Genomic DNA, 6967 nt, shown 5'->3' on the forward strand with positions numbered 1-6967 from the left:
TGTGCGTTGACTGTGTTTGTACGTAAGTGTGTGTTTGCGTTGTGTGAGTCCGTATGTAAGTGTGTGTATTTGTGTGTCTGTGTGGATAGAGTCTTGTGAGTGTGCATAGAGTCAGTTGCAAAATAGAGTCAGCGCATATAGTCCGGGTAATAATTAGATTTTCTATACAACAGTCTTATTGCTTGTTGATAGAAGCTGTCTCACAGCCTGTTGGTCCGAGAAGCATTGCCCCGGTACCACTTGCCGGACGGTAGCAGAGAGAACAGTCTATGGTTTGGGTGGCTGAAGTCTTTCACAATTTTTCGGGCCTTCCTCTAACGCCGCCTGATATCGAGGTACAGGATGGAAGGGAGCTCAGCCCCAGTGATGTACTGGGCCGTCCTCAACACCCTCTGTAGAGCTTTGCGTTCGAGGGCGGTGCAGTTGCTTTCCAAGCAGTGATGCAACCAGTCAAGATGCTCTCGATGGTGCAGCTGTAGAACCTCTTCAGGACCTGAGGGCCTATGCCAAATCTCTTCAGCCTCCTGAGGGAGAAGAGGCACTGTTGTGCCCTCTTCACAAGTGTGCAGCCCATGTGTATGGATCATGTTAAGTCTTTAGTGATGTGGACACCGAGGAACAGGATCCAGTTGCAGAGGGAGGTGTTCAGTCCCAGGGTCCCGAGCTTGGTGATGAGCTTGGAGGGGACCATGGAGTTTAACGCTGAGCTGTAGTCAATGAACAGCACTCTCACATACATATACATATATATATATATATATATATATATATATATATATATATATACATACTTTTTTTTAAGGTACACAAACCTGTGCTGTGCATTTAAGGCGGGTGGTATTGCTAGACGATGCCCTCCACCTGTCCAACTCACCCACTCTGTTTGTTGGTCGTGGCCCCTCAGTTTCAGGGGCCCAGCAAGATGTGGTCGTTCCCAACAGAAGGCAGCTCACAAAGCCACATATCCACCTCTGGTCTGGTCCTAATCCTGAACAAAAAGAGCACATTTGTACTATGAGCCCAGGGGTGGCCCTACTCAGATTGACTTACATCCTAATAGCAGGGCCAGAGGGTCAGGTGGCCAATAAGAAACTAGGGAAAAACACCTGACAGAGAGAAAATGATGAGCAGGAGATCACATTGTGGAAGTAGAGGGTTAATCCCTCATATTTATTCAAGGTAATTAGACAAGTGCTTTGACACTGGGAGACATTCAAATCTGTGCAGAAACCACTAGCTACAGTACACATTAGCAAAATGAATGCTTTGCAATGACCATGGAGAAATCTGCACTATAGATAATCGGAACTGAACCGTAGTTGTTCAAAGGGATGCTCTGGTCTATTTGTTACCCTAACCTGTGGATTTATAAAGAATTTCTGCTCTATCTTTCATAGCTATATTTGTTTTATTCTAACCAAATATGAGTTGCAACTAGCCCCCCAGCATACAAAGATTATAGCCTATGATGTAATTTGATCTGTGTGGGGGTCACTTTACCTTATGTTTCCTTGTTGTCATGGTAACTAATAGGTATCAGTCATCTCCTAACTATCGCGTACACACACACACACTGACCGAGTCTCTGCTATGTTAACACTTGCTTTCTTCTTACCCCTAACATACCCTCCCTCACAAGCTGCAAATGTTATTTCACACATTACAGTTTATCCATTCCCTACTGAGCCAACAGTAACCTTTTTAGAAAAGTAACTGAATAATTGGCATTGCAAATAGTGAGTTCAAAATATAAACCCACTGTGATAACTTGACTTCCCTGCTGCTATGCTAGTTAGCTTCTTGGCTGGATAGCGCATGGCATTGCTATGGTAACAGAACGCTCGCTGACTGCAGGGCAAGCAGCAGCAAGTAGGTATCAACACCTGAGTCTCAAACATGTTCTCACTCACCCGAAAATGGCAAACCATACACTGTCAAAATGAAATAGTAAAGCTTACCTTCCACTTTTCGTTCCGCACAATATGTGTTAGTGTGGCAGGCACACGGTGTCAATATTGTTTAAAAACATTCCTGACGTCCTGTTCTTCTGCGCTGAAGTTCCTCCTACACAAACAGGCTGTAGTTTCGTCCAATCACACAGCCCATTGTTCGTTCGACAGCCAACGGGCTCTCAGCAACGCCTAGTGGGGGGTTTGTACCTACAAAAAATATTTAAAAAAATAAGAGTATTCTACAGATTATTGTGTTGGACTATAAACAATATTTTTTTAAAGGTCATTTGAAAAATACAACATTTTATTGAGTAAATGTATATATTGGTTCTCTTAATTTTGATGAGTGATGAACATGTAATTAAACGAAGGTTATTTGTTGATGTTAAAGTAGAAATGTACCAATTTTAAGGTTGTGCCATTGGATTTGTAGTGGGGTCGCGAAAAAATGGGGGCCCTGTTGAAAAATGTGAAATACCACTGTACTAACTGATGACCTCTGCACCAGAGAAACACATCAGCCTTTGAGGTTCTCCTTGAGTCATGGACAGATTTTACACTGCTTTTGAGCCGTTTTAGATCGCTTGGTATTCCACATTCAAGGTATGGTCAGTCATAATGAAGTCAGTGTATCGGTATTATGTACATATCCCTAACAAAATGTTCACTTTATTAGGTGAAAATAGATTAAAATCAGGTGCTTCATCCATCTCCTGAAGCTACAGAATGAAACGGAAAGCTGCTCCATGATCAGCCAATCAGAGAAGGGTAGAAATCCTGCCAGCTTTGACAAGGTCCTCAAGCAGCTTATCAAGATATTGTTAGTTACATCTTTGCAAAAGCCACTATATTTATCAGGGGTGCAATTTTGGTTTTAGAAGTGGGGGGGGGGTATATCATTTTTTTATATTTTTTTATCCTGTCGGATAAACACTCCAAACAGCCTACCCGACCGTTCGGAGGTGCCGGCATTGTCCTAAAGCATACCGTTGCCTCGTTTTGTACCCGTCCCAGTGAAAGTTGCGCCCCTGATATTTATAACAGCAGACAAATGGTAAGTTAGAGCAGCCTTTTTCAAACCTCTCCTCAGAGACTCCCAGTCATTTCATAAATTTGAACTATTCAACATGTATTTGAACTATTCAACGAGGAATCATCAAGCCCTTGACTACTTGAATCAGGTTTGCTAGTTCAGGGCTACAACACAATTATAAAACCTCTAGGGGTCCCCGAGGAGAGGTTTGAAAAAGGATGTATGTCAGTTTGCGCCATCTAGAGGCGAGGTTGATACTGACGTTCAGTTCACTGACACTCAATACTTCTGGAAGATTATACTGAGGTTCAGGATGCTGAGAAAATGTAACACAAGAAAATTATTGTATAATCTGAGCACTATTCTTCAGTATAGTGTGAAACATTTTCAAAATAGGAAACAGGTGGTATGTAGCCTACCCACCAGGCTGCACAGAGTATCTTCAGAGATGAAAAGACGAAGCAAAAGGTTTCACTATTGCCAAAATCTGTTCAAAATAAGCCTAGTGTGATTCTATGGGCTTATTTTGGATCTAAACTTGTCATCTCGTCATTACATACAGATCTGTGTAATTTAAATGAAGCAGCACAGAACAAGGCCTTGATCAAATAAAATGGGGCAGAATTAAATTTAACCCGGAAACATCAACCTCAAAATCAACAAACCATCATAAGAATAAATCCTTCAGAAAATACAATATGGATCAGAGCAATGAAAGAAAAAAAGCCAAAAGCCAAACCCGGCCTTCAACAGGTGCATAGAGCATTTCAATGCTCCATTCTGTGCCTAATACTACACTATCCTGGCTAACGTCAGAAAGGTTAGGGTTATGCATTAGTGTGTTTTAAGCTGGGCAATACATTGGGGAGCTGCTGTCTGTTCAACTAGGCTACACACAAGTCACACTGACACCTCTCTGATAGAGCGCTCAGCAGGTTATCTCCTTTTGTACACTAAACCAGGGAAGAAGAAGGAGAGCAGCGGGCTAGTGTTACAGGAATAGCAGCACCAGTGTGTCACCTGGAGATCCAAGATGGCGTAGCAGTCAGACGTCTTTGTCCTGTCGTGTCCCTTGTATACATCTTTTTCTTTGCATATCTTTTAAAAATATTTTCCTAAACCTCAACTCCTAAATACTCTCCTGCAACCCGCCTCAGCCAATGTGGCGTGGATCTGTTTTTTAGACTACGTTACCCAGTAGGCTATGCGGGAGACTGATGGTTGAAGAATGCCTTGCATGGCTAAACATGGAGATTTCTAGCTGATGTATATGTTCATTATTCTGTTTGTCATTATATAAGGAACAAACATAACATGGTGTCAGATTGGTAGTCGCTATGACGAGACAGAGTAAAGAAAGGAGTAACGGGCCTCCTGAGTGGCGCAGTAGTTAAGGGCGCTGTACTGCAGCGCCAGCTGTGCCATCAGAGACTCTGGGTTCGCGCCCAGGCTCTGTCGTAACCGGCCGCGACCGGGAGGTCCGTGGGGCGACGCAAAATTGGCCTAGTGTCGTCCGGGTTAGGGAGGGATTGGCCGGAAGGGATGTCCTTGTCTCATCGCGCACCAGTGACCCCTGTGGCGGGCCGGGCACAGTGCGCGCTAACCAAGGTCGCCAGGTGCACGGTGTTTCCTCCGGCACATTGGTGCGGCTGGCTTCCGGGTTGGATGCGCTCTGTGTTAAGAAGCAGTGCAGCTTGGTTGGGTTGTGCATCGGAGGACGCATGACTTTTCAACCTTCGTCTCTCCCGAGCCCGTAAGGGAGTTGTAGCGATGAGACAAGATAGTAGCTACTAAAAACAATTGGATACCACAAAATTGGGGAGAAAAAGGGGCTAGAAAAAAAAGGAGTAACTCTGCAAATATCCGCGCCGAAAATTGAACATTCTACCACAAGTCAAGTGACGTGAGTAGTCGAAGATGCTAGCTTGCAAGAGCGAGGACAACGAGCCGCAGCAGCGAGAGTGACAGCAGCGAGAGCGAGGCTGCATTGGAATCTGTTGACGAGCAAGTTGATGAGCAACATAGAGAAATTGACACTGTTCCTGTTCTCCGTCATGGATAGGCTTAGTCCTCCTACTCCTATGCAGTTAACAGGCAATTTAGCTGACAATTGGAAACGTTTCAAGCAGAGATTCAATATCTACCTAGCAGCCAGTGGTGCAGGGGGAGATGATGACAAATTGAAAGCTTCCATTTTTCTGCATGTTATTGCAGAGGATGCATTGGACATTTACAAAAGCTTTCAGCAAGATGAGGCAAACTTGACATTGACTGTGCTAATGGCTAAATTTGAGAAGTACTTTGTACCAAGCCAGAACGTCACGTTTGAGCACCTCCTCCCAGCTGCCCACTGCTCTGAGGCTAGGAAACACTGTTACCACGGATAAATCCACTATAATTGAGAATTTCAATAAGCATTTCTCTACGGCTGGCCATGCTATCCACATGGCAATACACACCCCTTACAAAACAAAAACCGGTCAACTGCCCGACACACTCCACAGCAACCCGCCAAAGCCCCCACCATTTCTCCTTCACCCAAATCCAGATAGCTGATGTTATGCAAAGCAGTAAATGCTGAATGGATTGTGCCATTGAAGGTGAATTAAACTATAATACCATTCAAAATCAGCACAGGTAAACCTGGCTGGATGACTACAAAACACTGAAGGTGAAGAGCAAAGATGTCCCTCTCCTGGCTTCGGAAAACCACCAAAAATGATCTGCCAAAATTGTTACAACCCCTATTACTAGCCTGTTCAACCTCTCTGCAGAGTTCTGTCTTACTATCGTCTGTACCCAAACAAGAGCTTCTACCTAAAAATTCATCCAGAAACAAGTCTCTCACTGTTGCCGCTCATCCCCGTCTGCCCAAAGCTGTGCCCTCGACACCATATGTGAATTGATTGCCCTCCAAACTGCTACAGACCTAAATCTATCCTACCCTGTCTACAATCTAAGCTTGATGTCAATTTCACATAAATTAAAGCCAAGTTAACAAACAGATTACCGACCATTTCGAATCCCACGTACCTTCTCCGCTATACAATCTGGTTAAAATCAAGAGCTGGTCATGGGTGCACCTGCATCCACGGTCAAGGTCCTAAACGACATCATAACCGCAACTCGATACAGAGAGGCATTACTGTGCTGGCCGGGTGATTCATCGACCTCAGGCCAAGGCTTTGGTTATTCTCTGTGCATTCCTCACCACATTCTTCAAAAAATGTAGGCAGACTCGACAGCCTTGGTTCACTCAACCTGATTGCCTTGCACAAAAACATCCTGTGGCGTTTACCAACTACTTCTCTGATAGAGTTCAGTGTGTCAAATCAAAAAGGACGGCCTGTATGTCCGGACCTCCTGCTGCCCACTGCTCTGATGGGGGTAAATCCACAGAGAATTTCAATAAGCATTTCGGGCCGACTCTCTTCTCTGTATACATCAATGATGTCGCTCTTGCTGCTGGTGATTCTCTGATCCACCTCTACGCAGACGACACCATTCTGTATACCTCTGGCCCCTCTTTGGACACTGTGTTAACTAACCTCCAGACGAGCTGAAATGCCATACAACTCTACTTCCGTGGCAACTACAAATACCTAGGTGTCTGGTTCGACTGTAAACTCTCCTTCCAGACTCACATTAAGCATCTCCAATCCAAAATTAAATCTAGAATCGGCTTCCTATATCGCAACAAAGCATCCTTCACTCATGCTGCCAAACATACCCTCGTAAAACTGACCATCCTACCGATCCTCGACTTCGGCAATGTCATCTATAAAATAGCCTCCAACACTCTACTCAACAAACTGGATGCAGTCTATCACAGTGCCATCCGTTTTGTCACCAAAGCCCCATACACAACCCACCACTGCGACCTGTACGCTCTCGTTGGTTTGCCCTCGCTTCATACACGTCACCAAACCCACTGGCTACAGGTTATCTACAAGTCTCTGCTAGGTAAAGCCCCGCCTTATCT

This window comes from Oncorhynchus clarkii, chromosome 16 (assembly GCF_045791955.1).
Source record: "Oncorhynchus clarkii lewisi isolate Uvic-CL-2024 chromosome 16, UVic_Ocla_1.0, whole genome shotgun sequence".
Taxonomy (NCBI): domain Eukaryota; kingdom Metazoa; phylum Chordata; class Actinopteri; order Salmoniformes; family Salmonidae; genus Oncorhynchus; species Oncorhynchus clarkii.